This window comes from Palaemon carinicauda, chromosome 19 (genome assembly GCF_036898095.1).
Source record: "Palaemon carinicauda isolate YSFRI2023 chromosome 19, ASM3689809v2, whole genome shotgun sequence".
Lineage (NCBI taxonomy): Eukaryota > Metazoa > Arthropoda > Malacostraca > Decapoda > Palaemonidae > Palaemon > Palaemon carinicauda.
In genome coordinates, this window is record NC_090743.1 from 77,552,462 (window position 1) to 77,577,384 (window position 24,923).

Here is a 24,923-nt window from a genome sequence, read left to right on the forward strand (position 1 = left end):
GTTTCCTAAATTTCTCAAACCAACCTCGAGACACCTTGAATTCCTCCGTCGTAGGATCGGCTGAACTCTCCCCCGCGTCACCTCGAGAGCGCGCCGCCTTCAAGTCACTGTAGATAGCGCTGGCCTTCTCACAAATGATCATTTCCGTGATTGTATCGCCAACAATCTCCTTGTCCTTTATCCAGATCAACAAAAGGCGTTCCATCTCTTCCAGAGTAGGGCTACGACGATTAGAAATAATCGTGATCACCTTCGAAGGTTTCACTGCTTTAATGGCCGACTTCTGTTTTATGATCGTCGAGATCGTAGACATATTACGGCCATATTGTTTTGCGAGATCGCTAACACGTACACCTCGCTCATGCTTTTCTATGATTTCCTGCTTTAATTCTAATGAAAGCATAGACCCTCTTTTTCTCACCACTACTACTACTTCCTGAACCGAAACTAAGCTTTTTAGGACCCATGATTACGGAACACAGAAAACAACATGTAAAAAGGCAAGATAAAAAACTGTTAAAACTGAGCGAATAGAGGACAACCACACGATGCGCACGAGATGAGAGGACTGATCAAGGTGACGCTCGATTGGCGTCCCTCCGATGTGCTGCCGTCTAGCGGCATCAACAACAAACGACGCTGGACGCTTTCAAGAAAATTCCACAGTTAAGCGTATTGTTTACTTCGTATGTTGGAGCAACACTTCGTATGTTGAGACAGAAATTTGGTCGAATTTTACTTTGTATGTTGGAAAATTTGTTTATTAGGACAATCGTATGTAGAGGTTCCACTGTACATCAAATTTCTTTTCAAATTTAAACTCGAGGCTGGCAATGGTGTCAGGAGAAACTCTACGGGAAGTTGGCAAAGGAGTTACAGGAGCAGGAGGACTCAAGATCGAAGACATAATAAGAGGAGAAGGAGAAAGAATAGGAGCAGGAGCTTTGATAGAAGAAGCCGAAGAAGATAAACTAGTCTTACTTTCAGCTCTGAGAGCCGCCTTTCTCTTCCTATACGTAATTATCTTCCCCGAGTGAAAAAAAAAAAACTTTCCACAGTTGTTCACTCCGATCCTTGCATTCATCACAAGTAGATTCTCTAGAGCATTCACAACCCCTACCTTAATTCACTTAGTGTGCGAATCATAAATTAATTTAACTAACCTAGTTTTGCACCTACCGGCGCAGGGTTGCCAGTTTGGTCCTTTTTCCCCCGGGCTTAAAGACCTCAATTGAGCCTTTTTTTTTTTTTTTTTATTAAAAATTGGTTGGCCGTTAGCAATATGAAAAAAGGCGAGTCAAATAATATAACAAATTCGTAGATAATTTGTATTTTTCCTAACTATACAAACTTTAGCTATTTAATAGGGGTATTACTTTCGGCGCACCTGAAATGACGAGCCATTAAAATTTAACGAGGGTTTACTACCCACACCGCTAGTTAGCGGGGGTAGGAGAGGGTAGCTTGCTAACCCCCCCCCCCCCCTCACACACACACCTGTGCTTGAGCTCACTTTGCTTGGAGGTAGGACTTCAAAGGGGGATAGGGCTAGTGGGCAAGTTTGATTAAATAGCTAAGGTTTGTATAGTTAGGAAAAATACAAATTATCTACGAATTTGTCATTTGTTCCGTAACTGGAATAGAAACCACGCTATTTAATAGGGGTAACTCACCCCTTAGGAAGGGTGGATGTCCCTGCCCGTCTGACTTTTTGGCTTTGCCCGGGGGCTCGTTATTTGAGTGTGTAAGCACCCAAGAAATAAGGAGTCCCTGCACCTCGCTAGAACCTTGCTACGCAAGGACTATGGTCTACGCAAGCTGTGTGTGTGAAGGTATGAAGAAGTGTGACTCGTCCTGGGAAGTTGTTCTGAAGTTCTTTAGATGGAAACTTGTAGCCTAGGACTTTCACAATACCATCTCGTCAGGGTATGGGGACGTAACAGTATTATTCTTAATACTAGGAACACAAGGAAGCATGGTTTACCTGCAGTGGTTTGAGGTCAGCTAGGCAGAGAACCCAGGATGCTGCTTTCCCCACGAGAGGGTAGGATGAAGAAAAGAATAAGAGCCAGTCAAATCTTTTCATTCACGCAGACTAAAACCGGGTAACAGTGCCCCCAACCTTCTGCTACTTGTTCAATAAGGAGCTTGAGGTATACAACCAGCTGTTGTGCAGCCACCACTGGACCGATAGATCGTATCGAGTTCCTGTGGGTTACGTCTTGCAGGAGAAAGGTTGTGAAAGTCACCTGGAGCATTCATATCCTTTCTTGTAAAACCTGCGTCACAGAGTAATCCGCTAAAAAGGACCAGGGGCAAAGTTATGCCCATGACACTGAGTCGTCATGTCGAGATGATGTTTCGGCGATCCTCCTCTAGTCTCTCTCGGTGCTGACAAGAGGAGGGACCCGGGCAGGCTGTTGCCGTTTCCTTTAGGTAAAGTCTCATACCTTACCCTGGTACAGTAACGGATGATCTGGATCAACCGTTACCTAGTTGAGACTTGTGTAGGATCCGTCACCTCTGGAGACTGTGTCTGGTGACATACTCAGGGACGAAACTGAACCTTGTTTTTTGCCCTTCTCAATAATGGGCGATGTCGAAAGATGGACCATGAAGTTCCTTGACTCGTATGGTTGCTGTCCAAGTGTGTAGGAACATTGCGTTCTTAAATCAGGAGGAAATTTGTTGCCTGGTGAAGTGGAACACAAGGAGGCCCCTTTAGGGATCGGAGATTGAACTATGTTCTGAGAGGAAGGTCTCAATTCCGACTGGGGAAAGGCAAGTAGTAAGTCCATATGAGTTAGGAAAAATTCTATCGATGAGAGGGTGTCCCTTTCTTTCAGTATGAAGGTGAAGGATCAAGGTTGAGTGATCATCTTTACCTGTCGAAACTGAATAGGGGATCTTTTCCTCTTGCATATACTTGAGGATTCCGCTATTGCTGGAATCGGGGTATCGAGAGAAGAGACTTTCCCATGACCCTCACCCCACAAGACGTGATACTGCCTGGTAGACTGATGCTGAGGAACTCCTCAGGTATCTAGACAACCTCTTCGCAAAGAGGTATTGGGTAATCTTCAGGCGTACACTCATAGCAAAGCTATAGCTTGTGGTAGGTGTCAAAGTGGGTTGTCTGATATGCGGAGAGGGTTCTCTTGGAGGCTCTATCAGGAGCTGCAAAAGGTTTGGAGACATTTCTGCATGATGCCATAGCGGAGCTAGGAGAGTCCTTGAGAGGTTGACCGTTGTTCTAGCCTTGTTGAGTGCCCTTCTCCAGATAAAACAGGGGCGAGACGTGAACGTCATTGTAGTACCCACCGTTGTTGCCAGAGACCCTTGGGGTCTAGGGCTGGTGAGCAACGGTAGCCTGAGGTTCAGAGGCATTGTGAACAGACCCCCTAGTTGGAGGACCTTGTAAAGTCGGGAGTTTGTCAGCTACATGGCGATCCAAAGTCCATTCGGTATACCTATCTGAGATGCTGTGCACAGATTGTCCGCGAGCCTGCTCTTCCAGTCTGGAATGAAGAGGGCTGAAAGTGGTACCGAACGGACTTCGGCCCATCTTAGTGTTTATACTATCAGATGGGAAGATTCTACAAGCCAGATCTTATTTGCTTGTCGAAGTGAGTCTCTATGTGGTGTGCGGTGTGTCGTCCATCACATCACTGAATGGTCTGTTAGGAACCGATGAGGCTGTTGAAGGACCGGAAAGTTGGCCTTCATCTCTTAAGAGATCTAAGTGAAGGTACCTTCGGGCTCTGTCCAGAGGGCTGAGGTCATGTGGTGCAGCACTATGGTCCCTCCTTTCTTCTTTTTCAGACTCCAGTCTCCTGGAATGGAAGCCGTTCTCGTTTCGAGATGGTTTTTGTGGAGATTGGTGTTTAGAATCATTCCCAGATACTGTACACCAGTCTCCTGTGAGGGAAGTGGGGAAGATTCCATAGGTTTACCCTGATCACTGGATCTTGGTAAAAAGACTTCAGAAATTCCAGTGTTAATGCAAGGTTGCCACTGAGTCTGCTAAGGTCAGTCAGTCGTCCCGAGAGAGCGGAGACGGAAGTCGATCCTGTGAGACCAGGATGGGTGTAATGGAAAGACCGAAGCACAGTACCTTGAACTGGTGTTTCTTGTTTGTCTAGACTGAATCTTCCAACCTTCCTAGATGGATGGTTTGGACCTGAGAGTAAGTGTCCTTAAGGTCCAGTGTGCAAATGAAGACCTGAGGTCTTAACCCTCCATCGAACTCCAACATGGAGAGGACATCGACCCAAAAGGACAGCTCCTTGGTGATCCTTTTGTATGGAAGATTGTCGACGCTGGAGTCTTGACTCGTGTCGTAAAGGAACAGGAGCGATATCCAGTGTAAGGATTCTTCTCTGAGAGAGAATTTCTTTAGAAGGAAGGCCACGCTTAGCCTTATCATGCGCCCTGATGGGATTGATGCTATTCCTTAGAATAGAATTAATCTGACGAATGTTAATCAATGGTTAACCGTTGGGTATCGTGGATACTGTGCAGTTGGAGAGTGCTCGCAAGTAGTTCCCTGTTGGCAAGCCGTTGATGAGGGTTGTTGAACGTTTACCGATCACTCTAGCGTGATGGCAAACGGCCAGTAGCGAGAAGTATGTTGTATAACTTCTGATCTAGGAACTACAGGAAGCGGTTGACTAGTAAGTTCGAGTCACAAACTACTGGCAAATAACCGATGCCCATGAATCGGTGGTCTGTGCACCAATGGTGAGTTCGAGATCAGCCAGCTAATTATGATCCCCCCTGTTTGGTTAGAGATGAGCAAGCTGAAGATGGGCTGGTCAGAGATCAGCGAGCTGAGTTCAATGATCGAAGAAAGATGAGCTGCCCATTGGTGATCTAGTGATCAGCAAGCTGATGACTGGATAATGATTAGCAATCGATGATTGGAAATGTTAGCAATTGGAGATCGTTAGTCATTGGAGGGACTAGAGGTCACAGATCAGCATTGAGCTAGCAATTGGCGATCTGGTGATCGGTGACCTAGCGATCAGTAAACTGGAACTAGACATCAGCAAACAGTGATCTAGAGATCAGTCTGTTGATGCTTTCCTGTTTGCTGCCGCTGGTCTGTCAAGGAAAAAAGAAACTTTAGAAGAGACAGGGACCAAGGATTCCCCGATTGGATTCCCTTGTAGGATGGAATCTTCGGTATCTTGAATCCTTCTGTTTAGCCTTATTCCTCTTTTCCCGGTGACAACGTTTATGTGCTTGCGGGGAGGAATGGGGCAATGGTGACCTGTCCAAAAAGTTACACTCCTTTTAACTGACAATTGCACGAGTGTGTAAGTGAGTCTGGAGCGATGGCACACAGGATGGTGCTGGTGCTTAATATCTGCCTGGAGAGCAGGCAAGCGCTGGTTCTTAGACAAGAGCTGGTGCATTGGATCTGCAAGCCTTGACTCTTTGACAAGAGCTGGCATATGAATCCAGGGACCGTAACTGCGCAGGAGGGCGCAGGAAAGTGAGGAAGATCGCTGGTGCGCCGTATGTAGTTTGTGCATTCTCCCTAGAATGCACCGAAGAGTGACTGGTTGCGCAAGAGTGGGAGCATTGGCGCGTGCGTGAGAGTACTATGTGGAGACTGTTGGCACGTGCGTGAGGAAGACCATCGGCACCTGCACGGAAGGCTGTGTGCTTGCACTCAAGATTATTGGAGCACGCACACGCGATGGCCGTCGGAGCGCGCCCGTGCGTAAGGTCGTCGGTGCGCTTGCTCGGTAGACTATTGACGCACGTGCAGGATACCATCAGCGCCCGCATGCAGAAAGAAGTTGGCATGCACACGCGCAATACTGTTGGTGCGCGTGCGGGAGACCCTAGGTCCTCGTGTGGGGAAGAAAGTCGGCCATGCGCGCGAACTGTTGCCGCGCGTGCGTGCCAGACTATGAAGCGCGCACAAGAGCATTGACGCTTGAGCGCTTGTTGGCGCTCACGCGCTTGTTGGCACTGGCGCGCCTGGAAATTCATCAACGCGCGCACGGGAGACTATGGGCACCCGCACGCGGAAGATCGTCGGCACATGCGCGCGTACAAGACTGTTGGCACGCGCACGCGCGTACAAAATTGTTAGCATGGGGGCAAGACTAACGGCGCGAGCGGGAGACCATCAGTACCCACGCGCGGAAGATCGTCGGCGCTTGCGTGCGTAAGAAAATTGTCAGCGCTTGCGCGTAAGAAAATTGTCAGCGCTTGCGCGTAAGAAGATCGCTGGTGCTTGCGCGCGTATTTAAGAGCGCGAAGATATCGGTGCGCATGCGGGAAACCATCGGTACCCCCCCCCCCCGCAGAAGATCGTCGGCACTTGCGCGCGTAAGAAGATCGTCTGCGCTTGCGCGTATAAGATCGGCGCGCGTGCGCTCGCTTAAGTAGTGCTAGTAGGTTGGAGAGTTAGCTGGCAGAACGATCAGGAACTGGGATGTGCCCTTTAAAAAAAGACAAGCATCCCCCAATGGGGACCGTAAGCAGGTCTGCTTTAGAGTCCAGGACCGAAGTCCTTCGTTGCAGCGCAACGTTGCGCTGGTAGATCAGTAGGTCTGCTGGCACGACAATCAGGACCTGGGATGTGCCCTTTGGAAGGGCGAGCATCCACCGATGGGACCGTAAGAGGTCCGTGTTAGAGTCCAGGACTGAAGTCCAAAGGACTACGTTGCAGCACAAGGTTGCGCTGGTAGATCGGTAGGTCACTGGAAGGTCTGCTTGATCCTCCGAGGAGATGTCTCTATGAGAGGCCTCTCCCGCGAACGAGAGAGGTGACTACTTCGTAGAAGAGACTTGAAGACACTCGTGATGACGCCCCTTCATTGAAGAGACTTGGAGACACTCGTGATGACACCCCCTAGGGCCGTTGAATCAGCAAGCTGACCTTATCAGTAGCGATCCTCCGAAGAGGAGTCTCTATGAGTGGCCTCTCTCGCGAACGAGAGAAGTGACACTTCGTAGAAGAGATTTGAAGACACTCGTGATGACGCCCCTTAGGGCCGGTGGATCAGCAAGCTGACCTTGGCAGTAGCGATCCTCCGAAGAGGAGTCTCTATGAGTGGCCTCTCTCGCAAACGAGAGAGGTGAACACTTCGTAGAAGAGACCTGCCAAGACTGTGCTCCACCCCTGAAGGAAGAAAAACTCAGCAAGGGGGGAGAGAAGTCTGGCCGAAGGGCAGCAACAGTAGTCGGAGGGCGATGAATTTATTAAGGTATGGGAAGTTCTCCCTCTGAAGGGAGAAAACAACCTCACACCTGGGGAGGAAACATCCCTCGGAAGGGAAGTTGTCCAACCCCTGGAGGCAAACCTCCTTTAGCGTTCTAAGATGATCTGAAGTGCTGGCCATGTTGTCACGGGAATACTTCTAAGAGAAGGGATGACGCCCATGACGACGTCCTCTGAGGGACAGCAGTGACAGCAGATTCCCCAGGCATGAACAGGACAGCTCTGCTTCGTTGGCACTCTTTAGTCGATCGAAGAAAAACTACATAGTCAACTGGGAAAATAAGATTAAATAATAATTATTTAACAGAAATTCCCTAGGGAGGAACTCTGAAGAGGAACTAATAAAAACAGAATTATAATAATTCAAATCATCTAGGAATATTCACTAATAGTGAAAACCACTGACCCCCCGAAGGGAAGTGTTCCCTACGGAGAAAGCTGAAAAGTTAAAATACAATTAGATTTCACTAAAAATAATTAAGACAAACAATCGGAATAGCAACCTAACCCGCACACGGGAAAGGAGCTTCCGCAATAGTACATTATTGTAGTAAAGGTGAACGACCTTGAGAAGAGAGAGACCGTAGTCAATATCTAAAGGCCACATTCCCTTCGCTCAGAATCCAAGTTTCCCGTAGGAAAAGAGGAAAAGGTGAAGACAATAGTTGAATGAAGAGGGTCCAGGTGATGACAATTCCCCTACGGCGGCCGAGTTAATGGATATATGCCGACGGGAAGACCGATGGACCAGAGAGGGAGAGGCCATTCCCCACGAAGTGGAACTGTGCTGGCCTTGCTACTACGCAAGTGTCGTTGTCGTATATCACACACAGCACAAACACTGAAAAGAAAACTTACTACATTTCTATACACATATATATACATATACATTAAGAATGTTTATATATATATTTACAAGTATAAGAAAAAGTAAGTAAAAAGACAAAAATTAATGGCATTCCAAAATAGGCGAGGAGAGAGAGAGAGTGGAAACAACCGTTCTCGCTCCAAGACAAAAGTAAAGTGAGCTCAAGCACGGGTGAGTGAGGGGGGGGGGGTTAGCATGCTACCCTCCCCTACCCCCGCTAACTAGCGGTGTGGGTAGTAAACCCTCGTTAAATTTTAATGGCTCGTCATTTCAGCTGCGCCGAAAGTAATACCCCTATCAAATAGCGTGGTTTGTATTCCTGTTACGGAACAAACTGTATATTAGGCCTTTTCTACTAGTGGGCTGGCCTTTCAAAGCTTCTATTGATTAGAAGTTGGCCTTTCTTTTAGAAAACCTGGCAACTCTGTACAGGCGCAAAACCTAACTACTGAAGGACTAGAGTCCGACATGATGGTATGACCACAAAATTGTAGAAAAGAAAATTCAGCTTCAATCCTACAACACGGAGTTTGAAAACTTCACCGATATTGGAGAGATAACACTTCCCAACAAATGAAGAAAAAAGTCTGCACCGACCACCGATGTTCACCAGAACCCAGCAGAGAACGAATTGGTGTTACCTGGACAGTTGTAGCTGTAGCTCCCTCGAGTGGAGGGAGATGATGTCACCTATATCAGCGATGGCGGCGCCACCGCGGTAGTTTTGAATCTATTGTCTGCCGTTGTAGGGAACCTACAGCTATATAATTGTTCGGTAAGACACTGCAATAAAAAAGTAAGTTAAAAGACAAAATTAACGGCAGTCCAGAATAGGCGAGGAGGGAGAGAGAAAACAACCGCTCTCGATCCGAGCCAAAAGTAAAGTGACTAATCACAGGTGTGTGAACGGGAGTGGAAGCAAGCTATACCCCCCTACCCCTGCTAACTAGCGGTGTGGGTAGTTAACCCTCGCTAAATTTTAATGGCTCGTCATTTCAGCTCTGCCGAAAGTATAAGCCCTAATAAATAGCGTGGTTTGTATTCCAGTTACGAAACAAACACTATTTGGGGAATAAGTCACCTTCCTTGTAAGATAATTCCTCAAAAGGGAGCTGAACTGTTATACACTTTAATTCAGTGATGAAACAAACACATGGCAGTGTTGAGAACCTGCCGACCATCAGCACAGGGTAGGGCGGCAATGACAACTCCCTTACGGCCGGATACGTTATATTTCCATTTATATATATACACTCATATATATGTAAGATAAATGAAAACACAAGAAAAAAAAACACAGAAAAACAATCAAGGCAAGTCTTTGCAGGAGAGAAGGGCAGCATGTCCGTCCTCTACCATGCCATAAAGTAAAGTGGTTAAACAGCCGAGAGGTGTGAGTGAGCGGGGTAGCCAGTCTAACCCAACCCCCACCCGCTAACTAGCGGATGGGGTAGTTATCCCTCACTATAATTATCATAGCTCGTCTTTCAGCTGCGCCGAAAGTATACCCTATAAATAGCGGAGGGTTTGTATCTACGCCAGAACAAACAACAGAGTCTAGAGAGTAAACATGAAAGAACTAGAATGGGAAACTTGTCCATAGTAAGTATTTATGTAAAATTTGGGCATCACAAGGTAATAACAAAATGTATAAAGGAATAATAGCAAGATAAAATGGAATGTATAATAAATAATATTTAATGGTAATATAAAATGAGGTGATTTTATGAGAACGGATAATAAAAGGTGTAATTCTTGGGTCAAACGTAATATGTGTACGTGGGTATTACATAAAAGGAATGATAAAAAGTAGCTGTACTGGATCAAGTAAAATACTTGAATATTCCGGGTGAAGTAGAACACTTGAATGTGGCGGGTAAAATGACGTAGGGGGAAAATGGGTCGGGGTAATAAGAGAAGTAGTAATCCTATTGGTGGAGGCGGAGTCTATGCGCATGTGGAAGGAGTTTATGCATAGAAGATCAAAAACTGCTATGTACAAACTAACGAGCGAGATCGACTACAACCGACCCATAGAATGTCAACAAATAAATGAAAAATATGACAAATTCGGAGATAATTTGTATTTTTCCTAACCATACAAACCTTAGCTATTTACATAGGGTATTACTTTCGGCGTAGCTGAAATGACGAGCCATTAGATTTTTAACGAGGGTTACCTACCCCCGCGCTAGTTAGCAGGGGGTAGGGAAGGGGTAGCTAGCTACCCCTCCCCCCTCACACACTGGTGAACTGACTCACTTCACTTAGAGGTAGGACTTGACTTGGGGGAGAGGGCTGGCGGGCAAGTATGTGTAAATAGCTAAAGTTTGTATGGCTAGGAAAAATACAAATTATCTCCGAATTTGTCATTTGTTCCGTAACCGAAATACAAACCACGCTATTTACATAGGGTGATTTACCCCTTAGGAAGGGTGGAAAGTCCCCAGCAATACTGGCTTTGGCTTTACCCGGGGACTCAGAATCCGAGTGAGCAGCACTTCGAGAAAAAGAGTCCCTGCACCTCGCAAGTTCCTTGCTCCACAAGGAGCGTGCGGCCTACATAAGCTTGTGTGTGGAGGGATGAAGCGTGACTTGTCCTAGGCAGTCGACCTGAAGACCTTTAGATGGAATTCTGGACTAGGACTTTCCCAATACCACTTCGTCAGGGTATGGGAGACGCGACAGTATTAGCTAAATACTAGGAACACAAGGAAGTATGGTTTACCTGCAGAGGTTTGAGGTCAGCTATGCAGAGAACCTAGGATGCTGCTTTCCCCAAGAGAGGAGAGGATGAAGAAAGAAGTAAGGGCCAGACATACCTCTTTCATTCATGCAGTCTGACACCGGGTAACAATGCCCTCAACCTTCTGCTACCTGTCCATTAAGGAGCCTGAGGTTAGACCAGCTGTTATGTAGCTACCACAGACCGATAGAAAAACGTAACGAGGCTCCTGTGGGTCACATCCTGCAGGTAGTGGACTGTGAAGGTCGTCCGACGCTTCCAGACTCCAGTTTGTAGCACCTGCGTCACAGAGTAGTTTTCTTGAAGACCAGTGACGTTGCGATGCCTCTGACACCGTGTGCTCTAAGGCTACATGACGGAGGAGGGTCTGGATTCAGGGCGAGATGGATGGTCCTTGAATCCAGGCTGCAAAGGTATTCTTGGTGACCCTCCTCTTCGTCCTTCCTGTGCTCCCAAACAGGGCTTGCGCGTGAGGACAAACTGCAGCTGTTCTTTAAGATAACACCTACGACTTCTTACTGGGCATAGTAGGAGAAGGCCTGGGTCATCTGTTACAGAACGGAGACTCGAAATCCTGAAGGAGTCGAACCCAAGGTTTGGGACTCCAAGATCTTGAGTCTAGTAACCGACTCAGGGACGAACCCGAACGTTACCTCTCCCTATCTTCTTGAATGGGCGAAGTCATACGAGAGACCATGAAGTACGCTGATACGCTTGGCCGAAGGCAGAGCGAGCCGGCGCACCGTCTTCTAAGTCAGGTGCCTATCAGATGCCTAGCGTAATGGTTCACAGGGAGAAGTCTTAAGATCCCTAAAAACCCGAGCCATGTTCCATGGAGGAGGTCTCACTTCCAACTGGGTGCAGGTAAGTTCGTAGCTTCGTATGAGCGAAGAAAGATCCCGCGAGGAGGAATTGTCTAACCTTAAGAGCCTGAAGGCCAGGCTTGAGGCTGAGCGATAGGGTTTACCGCCGAGAGCAAAAGGCGTATTTCCTCCCGCAGATGAACAATAACTCCGCTAACGCTGGAATAGTGGCATCGAGGGGAGAGATACCTCTCCCATGACACCAACCACACTCTCCACCTCGCCTGGTGGACCCCTGCGGATGACTTCGCAGGTGTCAAGACATCCACTCCGCGACCTGTTGCGGAACGCCTCTCTCTGTGAGGAGATGCTGAATGGACTCCAAGCGTGGAGCCGAAGCGGAGCTACGGCTTGTGGTAGATGTAGTGGTGTGGTTGCTTTAGCTCTTGTCATGGGGGAAGCTCTCTCGGGAGTTCCATCAAGGGATGCAGAAGGTTCGGAAACCACTCTGCATGATGCCGTAGCGGAGCTATCAGAGTCATCGACAGGTTGACCGATAGTCTGGTCTTATTGAGCCCCCCTTCCCCTCAGACCCAACGGTGGCAAGGCGTAGACGTCGATGTTGTCCCACCGATGTGGGAAGACATCTCGGCAGGGTGCCTTGGGGTCCGGGGCTGGGAAGAAGTACAGCGACAGCTTAAAATTCAAGGTTGTCGCGAACAGGACCACAAGGTCAGGGCTTGTTGGCTACTGGGGGTTCCAAAGACCACTCGGTACTCTCTATCTGTGATGCTCTGTTCCGACTGTCGGAGAGCACATTCCTTTGTCCGGAATGAAGCGAGCCGATAGTGGTATTGAGTGGACTTCGGCTTATCTCAGTATCTCTACTGTAAGATGGGAAGACTGTTATGAAAAGGTACCTCCCCGCTTGATGAAATAAGCAACTACCGTGGTGTTGTCGCTCAAGGAGTGACTCACCGGGGCCCGTTGGAACTGTTGACGGGCCAGAATATGGCCTTCATCCCTAGCCAATTGATGTGGAGGTACCCTTCTAGTTCTGGCCATAGGCTTGAGATCCTTTGGTTCAGAACATGCCCTCCCCCCCCCTTCTTTGACACGTCCGAGGACAGCATCAAATGCAGAGGAGGGACGAGAAGATCCACTCTCTAGCAAAGGCTTTGTAGGTCAACCACCACTGCAGAATCCCTCATTTGGCAGGTCCCATGAGACCAGAATGTCTGGGGAATCGTAGTCTTGATTCCACCGGGACTTGAGTCGCCAAAGCAGCAGACTCATCCTGAGGCGAGTGTTTGGGACTAGAGTGGTCAAGGAGGAAGGTGACCTAGGAGGCATAACCAGAAAAAGTCTGGAGACTCTCCTCGCCTAAGGAAAGGTTCTACTACTCTCCTCCACCTTGCTATCCTGTCATCTGGTGGGAAGGCGTATCGGAGATTGGAGTCTAAAATCAAGCCTAGATATCCCAGTTGTTGCGATGGAAACAAAGAAAACTTCTCGAGATTTACCATGATCCTTAGATCTTGTCAAAGTCCCAGAAGCTTGTCTCGGTGTCAAAGAAGGGTCGATACCGAAACTGCCGGGGAAGCCAGTCATCCAGAAAGCGAAGGAGGCGGATGCCGCTCATGTGTGGACATGAGGATTCGGGATAAACTTCCTGGTGAATGCCTGCGGTGCTGTGGAGAGATCGAAGCACAGCACCTTGAACTGGTACATCTGTTGCCTAGGCTGAATTCCAAGTACTTCCTGTAAAGACGGATGGATTGGGATCTGGAAGTACCCGTCTTTCGGATCCAGTATGCACGTGAAGTCTTGTGGTTTCCCTACAAGTCTGATCGATTCTGTTGTACCATACTGACCGAAGTTTGTACGACAAACTTGTTCAGGGCTAAGAGGACGATGGCGGGTCTCCAGCTTTCAGGCGCTTCCTACAAGAAAGAGTCGTTTGAAGAACCTTGGGGGGAGCCGCCGACAACCTTAGAGAGCATCCTTCTAGAGCATGGTCTCGCCCTCTGCCCGAGGGGCTAGCCCATTTGCCAATTCCATGGCATAGGGGCTCAGCGACACTGGATTCGTTGACAGGGGAGGTAGAGATGCTACGAAACGGGACACGAAATCCCTGGCTGATCATGGAGATCGTTCAGGAATCGGCCCCGAGTTGCTGCCACTTGAAGGCGCAACTCCAGGCATCACCCCCCACTGGGGGATGCAGGTAGGGGTTGCCAATCCTAGCGTTTGCGGCCTAGGCCACCCCCTCTAGGATTATTGCCTTCCCAGGAGGGCTCCTCTCCCTTTGTCCCCGACACTTGCAGGAGAGACCGTGGCATCAGCTGCCCCCGAAGGGGACTGAGCCCTCAGCAACAACAGCAGAAGACCTCCGAAGAGGAGTCTCTGTGGTGAACTTCTCCCCCGGGGAAGAAACACTTGCAGGAGAGACCGTAGGGCTCAGCTGCCCCCCGAAGGGGACTGAGCCTTCAGCAACAACAGCAGGAGGAGTCCTCCAAAGAGGAGTCTCTATGAGTGTCCTCTCTCGCCAACGAGAGAGGAACACTTCATAGAAGAGACTGAAGATGGAGCCCATAGGGCCGAAGGGTCAGCCAGTGACCTAGGAACCAACCTCCGAAGAGGCGCTCCTGCAGCTGGTCAGCCCCTTGAGCGTAGCTGCAGGTGAGACCGCTCAGCACCAAGAGCATAGTCGCCCAAAAACTATGGCCCGAGAATGTAACCGCTCAGCCCCTTGAGCAAGGTTACAAAAGCGGTCACTCAGCACCAAGAGCAAAACCGCCGGAGGACCAGGAACATAATTATCATAATTATTAATGGTAAGAGAAGTTTCCCCCGAAAGGAAAAGAAACTCAAACCTGGGCAGGGAACCTGCCTCGGAAGGGAAGTAACCCACCCAAGGAGGCGAACCTCCTGAGTGTTCTAGAGGAACTGAAGAGCTGACGGTTGTCTCGGGAGAACTTCCAGGAGAAGGAGACACGCCCCTGACGAAGTCCTATAGAGGAGGCAGCAACAGCCGACTCCCCGAGTCCCAACAAGACAGCTCTGCTTTGTTGTCACATTAGGCAAACGAAAAAACAGATCGTTAACTGTGAAAATAAAAAGTAATTAGTTAACATTCATTCCCCGGGAAGACTCCGAAGAGGAAACCCGAGGGAAAAGAACACAAGAATAACATAACAGGCAAGAGCCCTCAACCCCACCTACACTCACGGGAAGGGGGAAGGGCGAGAACTGTAACAAAAACAAAATTAACAGTTATAATTATGCAATTCATTAAAGAATGTTCACTAAAAGTAAGAAGGAAAAACCCCGAAGGGAAACGTTCTAAAAAGCTGAAAAGTTAACAAATACAATTAGATTTTATAATAAAAATATAATTGAGATAAAAAGTACTGCGTAGCAACTCCACCCGAACGGAGGAGCTATCGTAGTATGTAGAAGACGTAGTAAAAGGTGAACGACCTCCAGAGAGAGAGAGAGAGAGAGACCGTAGTCAAACTACACTCTCGCGTTCCTACGCTGAACCCCACCTTCCCCGTAGGAAAAGAGGAGTAGCGGAGAAACAAAATAATAAGTCCAGCGATGACGACTCCCCACGGCGCCCGTGGAAGGAGCCGACCGAAGGACCAAGGAAGATATCGCAGTCCATGAAATTACATCGTAGTGGCCTGACTGCCGGCAGCTACACGGTGATATCGTACACACACACACACAGCACAAACACAGAAAAGGAAACTTACTGATTTCTATACTCAAATATATATATAAACATAAAAATATGTTTACATATATATATGAGTACAAGAAAAGTAAGTAATTAAGTAAAGACAAAACAATAAACGGCTGCCATGCGAGGAGGGGAACAGAGACATCCGTTCGGCGTCCGAGTCAAAAGCGAAGTGAGTCAGTTCACCAGTGTGTGAGGGGGGAGGGGTAGCTAGCTACCCCTCCCCTACCCCGTGCTAACTAGTGCAGGGGCAGTTAACCCTCGTTAAAAATCTAATGGCTCGCCATTTCAGCTACGCCGAAAGCAATACCCTATGTAAATAGCGTGGTTTGTATTTCGGTTACGGAACAAATAGTTAGTATAGGATATAGATAATTAGCGTATTTTTTCATCAGTTTGTTATACATCCAAGAAGGTAATGTATAGAGAAAAAAAGGCTTGTTTTACCATCATATACTGTTTCCCCAGTATGTTTTCCCCACCCAAAACCAAGAGTTCCCACTGGGGGTTAGCCATTATCGGCAGATATAGATATACAGTATTATATGGTTCTAGGATATTTGCGTCCCAGACAGTTGTGTCCCGGACAATTGCGTCCCCAGATATATGCGTCCCAGATATTTGCGTACCTGTATGTGCATTTTACTGATTCTATAAAGCTTTTCATCTTTACCTTTACTTTATACTTTTACACGGTAATTTTATTTACACCTTTATTCACCCTGAATATGAATATATCTAAATAGCATCACATAATTTAGATTCTTACTTCATACCTTGACAATAATCATACCTTTAGCCATACTGGACACGAAACAACATATATACTGTAGACATCAATATTTTATTTGCACGTTTTATTATTTTTAAAAACTTTATAAAATGGAAAATTTATATATATGTATACACTATAAATTTTCTATATATGTCTAAAAAGTTTAGGATATATTTTTTAATAATGACTTACGATGGCCACCTTTAAACTGATACCAAAAAGGTATGCATGTTATGAGCAACGTCTCATAAGAAAGATAGTCTACTTTCCTTTTTCCCCACCACAGCTTCTTCTTTCTTTAGGGCGTCAATTAGTTTCCGGACGGAGGGGTGATGACATGTTATAGAATTCTAAAGTGTGTTATGCCACCCTTCTCAACTATTATTGAACCTCGGCAAGTCATCAGCTGTTCGGTCATGAACATTCCACAATTAAATTGAGAAGGTTAGTAGTTCTGTAATCGAGCGATAACATGCATACATACATACATACATACATACATACATATATATATACATATATACATGCATACAGACATACAGATAGACAGAGTTACTTCAGTATCTCTTAGCAAATATTACCTGATCACTAAAAACAAGTACAGGTACGCAAATTGCCGGGAAGAAAGAGTCCGGGGACGCAATTGGGTAATTTTTTATTGTATTACAGGGTGAGATTTCGAACAGAAAATATATGTTATCCTATAGTAAATAACGTGATTTAACCGAATTTGCTGTTCATTTCAATCGGAAACAAACAGATCAACCAATTCGGATAACTTTAAGTTGCACGGTGTCACTTCTTTTACGAAAGTACTGCGAACGATAACATTAGCAACGTTACCAATAATACACAGTGTTACCAACGTTGACGTATGGTACACAGAGTTACCAACGGCACGCTGACATTACTAACGATAGCAATGATAGATATTTCCATACGTATTTTAAATAATTTCTCCATATAAGTTTTACCCAATATATAAAAAGTACAAAAAGGGCACAGAACCTAACAAACCCACCTAACCTAGCCTAGTAGTATGACAGGTCACAAAATAACATTTGATCTACATTTGGACGTTGGCAGCACTGGTTACTGTATTTTTTCATGACACAATCTTTGCAACGGCACCTCCAAAGTTTATTCTGATATACTGTTTTGTATTTTCCTCCGCTTATTATAATTTCAAGAAGGTAATGAATAGATTAGAAAAGGCTTGTTTTACGTTTATATATCGATTCCCCAGTATGTTTTCCCTACCCAAAACCCAGAGTTCCCACTGGGGGTCCCCCATTATCGGAGGATATAGATGTATATATATTTCTGAAACTATTCATTTGCGACGGGAACGAGTGTCATTTTCGAAGTGTAAATTTTTCTATAAGAAAAAGTAGGGATCTTTTCGGTTTGAGTGCCTATCGAATTTAAATGTTTTTTTTATTCCAAATTATGTATTTTGATGTGGAAAACCCTAAAATGATAACCATTTTGTGGAGAAATTATTTATTAACACTTAAATTGGCTTATATCAATCAATATCTTACTGAAATGCTGCGATTTCTCTGTGCGCTTTCTTGATTTTCAGGGCACTACTGAACCTAAGAAAACCCACCTAACCTAGCATAGGGGCCCTGTATCCCTACCTAGGCCTACCAGGGGGGGGCTCCGCCCCCCCCTGCGACCCCCCTTAAGGCCACAGTGATTTTCGGGACACTACCGAACCTAATACAACCACCTAACCTAGGGCCCTGTACCCCTACCTAGGCCTAGCCCCTGCGACCCCCCCCCCCCCCTTACAACCACTACCTATCACATCCATCAATAAATAATTTCTCCACAAAATGGTTATCATTTTTGGGTTTTCCACATCAAAATACATACATTGGAATAAATAAAACATTAAAATTCGATAGGCACTCAAACCGAAAAGACCCAAAAGGAGTTGTTTTCCTAGGTTACATCGCCCTGTAATACACTACAATGAAACCGAAAAAAAAAAAAAAAAAAAATTTTCGAAGTGTAAATTTTTCTATAAGAAAAAGTAGGGATCTTTTCGGTTTGAGTGCCTATCGAATTTAAATGTTTTTTTTATTCCAAATTATGTATTTTGATGTGGAAAACCCTAAAATGATAACCATTTTGTGGAGAAATTATTTATTAACACTTAAATTGGCTTATATCAATCAATATCTTACTGAAATGCTGCGATTTCTCTGTGCGCTTTCTTGATTTTCAGGGCACTACTGAACCTAAGAAAACCCACCTAACCTAGCATAGGGGCCCTGTATCCCTACCTAGGCCTACCAGGGGGGGGCTCCGCCCCCCCCTGCGACCCCCCTTAAGGCCACAGTGATTTTCGGGACACTACCGAACCTAATACAACCACCTAACCTAGGGCCCTGTACCCCTACCTAGGCCTAGCCCCTGCGACCCCCCCCCCCCCTTACAACCACTACCTATCACATCCATCAATAAATAATTTCTCCACAAAATGGTTATCATTTTTGGGTTTTCCACATCAAAATACATACATTGGAATAAATAAAACATTAAAATTCGATAGGCACTCAAACCGAAAAGACCCAAAAGGAGTTGTTTTCCTAGGTTACATCGCCCTGTAATACACTACAATGAAACCGAAAAAAAAAAAAAAAAAAAAAAAAAAAAAAAAAAAAAAAAAAAAAAAAAAAAAAAAAGAGTAGTTTTTTCCCTAGGTTACATTACCCTGTAATAAGCTACAATAATACCGGAGTGTCAATATTTTCTTTGCAACTTTGCCTAACCTACCAGCCCTTCTAAAAGCTGCCACATTTTTTGTTGCAATGATAGCCAAAAAAAATACGATGGAACGAACAAAAGCCACCAAATATGGTTAAAATAGACCGGTCAAAATAATGAAGAAACGATAACAACTAAAAACAACGATAGGGATAAAAGAGAGCGATGTCTACCCTACACCATAACATAACACATGCACGAGTGTCAGTTCATGCTCCCAAAAGTTTAGCTCGAAGAATTATCCAAGTAAAAGTTACCTTTACATTATAACATTAGTACTTACATTAGCATCCTTCACACAGAGACTTGCTGAAGTTGTTATCTAGACAAATCAACAGCATTACTGATTACAACATCGTATTAAACTTGGAGATCGGTAATTGGCCGAGGCCCGAACGAGATCACAACGGTTCGAAACATAACATTTACAGTAATGACATTCAGCATTTGAGTGTTGCCACTTTGGTTTTGTCAAATTCCCACGTAGGGCACACTTTTTTTTTCCATAAAAATCCCACAAAATGAGTTGAAAATCCTACATATTTTCCCACAAAAATTCGATTCTACTATACACAGATTGTTCAATTGCAAGCACTATATTAACCATTAACATAGAAAATTATATGCAATCTCACTTACAACATTTCAAAATGTTCATTTTACACATGCAGCAAAATACTTTCAAATAAGAAATGGCAGAAAATTTGAATATTTTTTGTGTAGAATGAAAACAGAAAGTACATAAAAAAATCGTATGATTTTTCAATTCGACTCTGCAAAAGATTCACAAAATTTGGTATACTGTTTATAGTACACAGTTTCAACAGAATTAGAATAATAAGATTCTTCCTAAAAAAAATGTTGTAGTGGTAATTTCTTTAAAAAAATACTGTATACTCAATAAGATAATATTTATCACTTATAAATCTCTATTTTATTCCATCTTAAGACTCGAAAGATAAAATTTCTTCTGCTGTAGTACCGATGTAGCAGGAAATTTTTCCCCCGTGACTGAAATTCCCCCCGGGAAAAGCAGCCCGGGCTGTTATTCCCCCGGGGGGAACTTCAGCCCTAGGATATTTCCCCCCCCCCCCAGGCCATTTCCCCCCCCCCCCCCCCCCCCCACCCTCCCTTACAGAGAAACTATTTTGATGAATTAAATAATTAACGGTAAGTTTAACAAAATATTAGGATATATATATATATATATATATATATATATATATATATATATATATATATATATATATATATAGCGAAAACCTTTCTCTTCTTTCGTATTGTCCAGCAAGAAACAAAAAGTACACTTGATGCTAAGAAGCACTATGGATGAGAAAGGAGATGATACCAATTCAGTTGTGGGGGAACCGAGTGGGAAACCGGGGTTTTCAGGGTGGGGAAATGTCAGAAACGAGTGATTTACAGCAATAATAATGGTCAGAAATGCTAAATAAGAACAAGATAACCGGTTGGTAAAACACATGGATCATGTAAGTGGCTGAACATAGGCCAAACGTGATTATTTAACACATTTGAGATTTGTAAAAGGGTACAGAACCTAACAAACCCACCTAACCTAACCTAGTAGTTCCCAGGTCACAACCCCTAGCCGGGTGCAACCCCCGGACCCCCTTCCCAGGTCACAAACCTTCCCAGGTCACAACCCCTTGGACTATCCCAATGTCAGCCTTCATCATAAATTCTTTAAACAAACACATATTTTTTTTTTTTTTTTTTGCATTTGGAGATTTAAAGTTACGTCTGCACAAATTTCTTGAATTGAGTATATATATATATATATATATATATATATATATATATATATATATATATATATATATATATATATATATATATATATATATATATATATATATATACAGTACTAAAGAATTTGATTGTTCCCTCACATCCTTCGAAATCAGCAAGCTTGTCTTCTAAGCAATATTGCATGGGGTTTGATACGGATTCACCAAGAAACTGAGCAGCCCGCTTAAAATTCATTGTTCTTTTTTATCCAAGCAATATATTGTGACCACAATTTATTGCCTAGATGTAACCTTTCATTGTCTTGCAATTTGTGCAGCTTTTCTATGAAATCCCATTGAATTTGATTTCCATGGCAAACGAAAAAAAAAAAAAATAATGGTTACTTCCACCAAGCAAAGGGGGAATCTTGGCCCAGATGGGGGAATATTATCCTGGGACAAAGTTCCCCCGGGGGGATATATATCCTGGGCCATATTTCCCCCGGAGGGAATTTCGGACGGGGGAAAAACCAGACCGTTACACCTGTACTTTCTGTTCCCTTAGCATTAAAATTTGAGATCATGTCCTTAGGGGATGAAAAGTTTATTCATGCAAATTCTGGCGTGACAAACCATATCTAATTTGTAGGATAGCTTCAAGCGACCTTACCTGAAAACGATTTCTTAATTTAGAATGTACCACATTCATTTGTGAAAATATTCTCTCCATTGATGCATTAGAAAAAAAAAAGCAGAGAAAGTAGAGCTAAAGCAAGAGATGAAATATTTGGATATTTCTGCTCGCCAGCAGAATTTTTTTCTCTCGAACCTCTGCCCCAAAACTAACACAGTCCTTTATACAGGAGCTAGGCCACTGATCTCAATGAATTACATTTCATTCGTTTTCTAAACTATCCATGTCTGTAAATGTACTCTCGTACTTACATGCAATGGTCACAATGTCATCTTTCACTTGTGATGTGGCAACTGCTGGATGTAATTTTTTGAGTAATAAAAGTATCTCAACATTACTAGACATCCTGAGCTGCACCTGATTTAAAATGTCCAATATAAAGGCCTTACAACGTTCTTTTACATAAGAAATTTTATTATGATTTAAAGAACATTCAGCTGTATAATTACTAAATTCATAACCAAAATTGATGATATTAAGTGATAGAAAGTAACTGAAACTCAAGCTTGTGGAGATCTTCCTTACGGCACTTAGGTAAATATATAGGCTCCACAACTATTTGCATCAAATTTCGATACATATCGATAAGGTCGTCGGTAAGATAGTAACATCCACATTATGACCCTGAAATAGCTTGTTCACTCTAACAACCTCCCTCAGGGTTTTACGAACAAACAGCAGATATAGTTTATTCTGGGGATCTTTGTATGCAAGACTGGGGTGTTTAGATGTATGGCAACGCTCATTTGTTGCAGACAATTCAAAGTGAAGGTTAAAGGCATCCCACTGATCAAGTATGACATTTATTGCCTCCAACCCAGACAACCAACGGGTATTACCTAAACCTGGAATTTTCTTAGGCGTACAGTCTTCTAAAACATTATATAAATCAGCACATGTTCGTATTCTTTTTGGACTACTAGAAAACCATGTGAGAGTCTCTTTAACTACGAAATCAAGAATTATTGGCAGTCTTTCACAAGCCTTACTTTCTGCTAAATGAAGAGAATGACAAACGCACCTTATAAAATTTATATTAGCATTGTCTTTCTGTAATATTGTTATGAGAGAGTGTGTTCGACCAACCATAGCACTTGCACCGTCAGTACCTACCCCTATCAGTTTATTTACATCTAAATTATCCTCATGTAAGCAATCTTTAACAGTCATATACACAGTATTTGCAGTTGCATCTTTAAGGGGAACGAGACGGTAAAATGTATTATCTATGCATCCTTTGCTGGACTGTAAAAACGGATGCTTAATGCTAAACAAGAAACTTTAGCCCTATTTGTGCTCTCATCAACAGTCAAGCTGAAATGTCTATCTCCAATTTCTTTGATCAACTGCTTTGAAAAACTGGGACCAATTGTATGCTTTTGTAAACGAGAGCACTTGCAATGGTGAAGCTTAATTTTTTTTAAGGATACTGGACTTCTTATCTAATTGTGATATTAATTCACCGAGATGATCTACGGATAAATTGGATGAATGTTCAGTTATAAAAATTACTAACTTTAACTCTGCAATTTTTAATGATTCATTCATATTGGGTTAAACTTTATCTTTCATGGATGTCTGTACTTAACTCCCTGAAGACTTTGCTAAATCCAAATTTTTTTTTTTTCCCTGTAGCATGACTGTAGTGTGAATTGGTAACTGTGACTGCTGGTGTTTGTATGCTTGCTTGGCAACATTGAGTCTCTAACACTGTACCGGCTTAGCCATCACCTTGCCACAACTTTAAGCTGAATAAAGCCAACGTTCCAGCAACTGTGTTTGGTATTCCACAATTTATTCAGCTTAATATTCAACATGGACAAGTTTCTAAGGCCCAGCCCGATTGATGTGGACCCAGAATCAGCCGATGCAGAGGACAAATGGATTATGTGGCATGATAACTTTGAGGCGTTCTGTGCAGCCATCAACCCGGACTTAAATCCAGATAAGTTGGCCTTGCTTCGTGCTCACGTATCTTGTAAACTGTTTAAGATAATCAAAAGTGCCACCACATATGCCACTGCCATAAGCCTGTTGAAGGCTAGATTTGTGAAACAGAGAAGTGAAGTGTTTGCCAGATACAAATTAGCCACCTGCAAGCAACAGAGTGGTGAGACTCTAGACGCTTTTTTGGATAACCTCAAAGGTCTGGCCTCAGAATGTAGCTTCACTGATTGTACAGCCGCTCAGGCTGAAGAACTGGCCATCAGAGATTCATACATCACGGGTATGGCATCTAATGCAATCTGACAGAGACTGTTAGAGAACTTATCCTTGGACTTATCCACAGCTGTGAAACAAGCCCGTGCACTGGAAATGGCTCAACTGCACTCAGCGTCTTATGCAAGTGAAACCAATACCACAGTGGCAGCATTGATAGATGATCAGGCAAAACCCGAAATGGATCCCAACAGTTTTCCGATCGAAATGAGTGACTCCCTGAATCCAAGTGAGTGTGCTGCCGCCGTCAGCGGTCAGAGGTGCTTCTTTTGCGGAGGATCCCTACATCCCAGAGCCCAGTGCCCAGCCAAGAAAGCCTCGTGTTCCAACTGTCAGAAGGTAGGTCATTATGCTCGTGTCTGCAAGTCGCAAAGAAAACGATGGAACAATAATGGTAAATCAACTAACTCTAATCTTGTAGCTGGAGTTGTCCCAGACAATCTCCCACAGTCCATCCCTGCTTCCTTAACAGGGGCCGCTGTGACTGCAGCTTCCCCTGCACTACGAAGTGTCTACAAAACTGTCCTACCTGTAGAACTGAATGGAGGGGAGGCCCTGGACGGGCTGGTCGACACTGGAGCATTTAAAAGCTTTATAGATGCCAAAGTAGCTAGGGCTATGAACTCAGTGACTCGTTCTTCAGCCTGCAGCATAACCATGGCTAATGCCAAACAGACAATGAAACTTAACAAGTGTTGCAATTACGATTTAACTGTAAGTGGAAGAGTTTACCCTGAGTTCTGTCTGCACTTGATGGACGATTGCGTGGCTCCAGTTGTTTTGGGACACGACTTCCTACAGTTACACAAGCAAGTCAGCGTAGACTTTGGTGGGATGCTACCACCTTTGGAGCTAAGCATCCAGTCACCTTGTGCTCTGATAGCAGCTCAAATTGAACCGCCAGCTATCTTCGACAATCTGACAGTCGACTGTCACCCGATACAGGTGAAATCCAGAAGGTATTCCAAAGAGGACTCCAAGTTCATCAAGAAAGAAGTAAAAAGGCTGCTAGAGGAGGGCATCATCACACCGAGTCGCAGCTCGTGGAGAGCTCAAGTGGTAGTCGTCGATCAGTGTGATAAGAAAAGATTAGTCATAGATTACTCTCAAACCATAAACAGATTCACCAACCTAATTGCTTATCCTGTTCCAGGGATCACCGAGATGATTGAGAAAATTTCTACTTACCGCTACTTCAGCTCCATAGACTTGAAGGCAGCATATCATCAAATACCATTGAACATGGCTGATCGGAAATTCACGGCGTTCGAAGCGGATGGAAGGCTGTTCGAATTCACGCGTT

At 44.4% G+C, this 24,923-nt stretch overlaps 1 protein-coding gene and 1 pseudogene across 2 annotated transcripts in view; both read right to left on the reverse strand.

Annotated features, from left to right (window-relative positions):
- Positions 1-19,388, reverse strand: part of LOC137658690 (uncharacterized) — a 376,764-nt gene extending 357,376 nt beyond the window's left edge. For both annotated transcript variants that reach the window (XM_068393679.1, XM_068393678.1), the window contains exon 1: positions 19,242-19,388. The gene's annotated coding sequence lies outside the window, so the exon portion shown is untranslated. The remainder of the gene's footprint in view (positions 1-19,241) is intronic.
- The window catches only part of LOC137659085 (uncharacterized), a 75,282-nt pseudogene that overhangs the window by 47,176 nt on the left and 3,183 nt on the right, over positions 1-24,923 (reverse strand).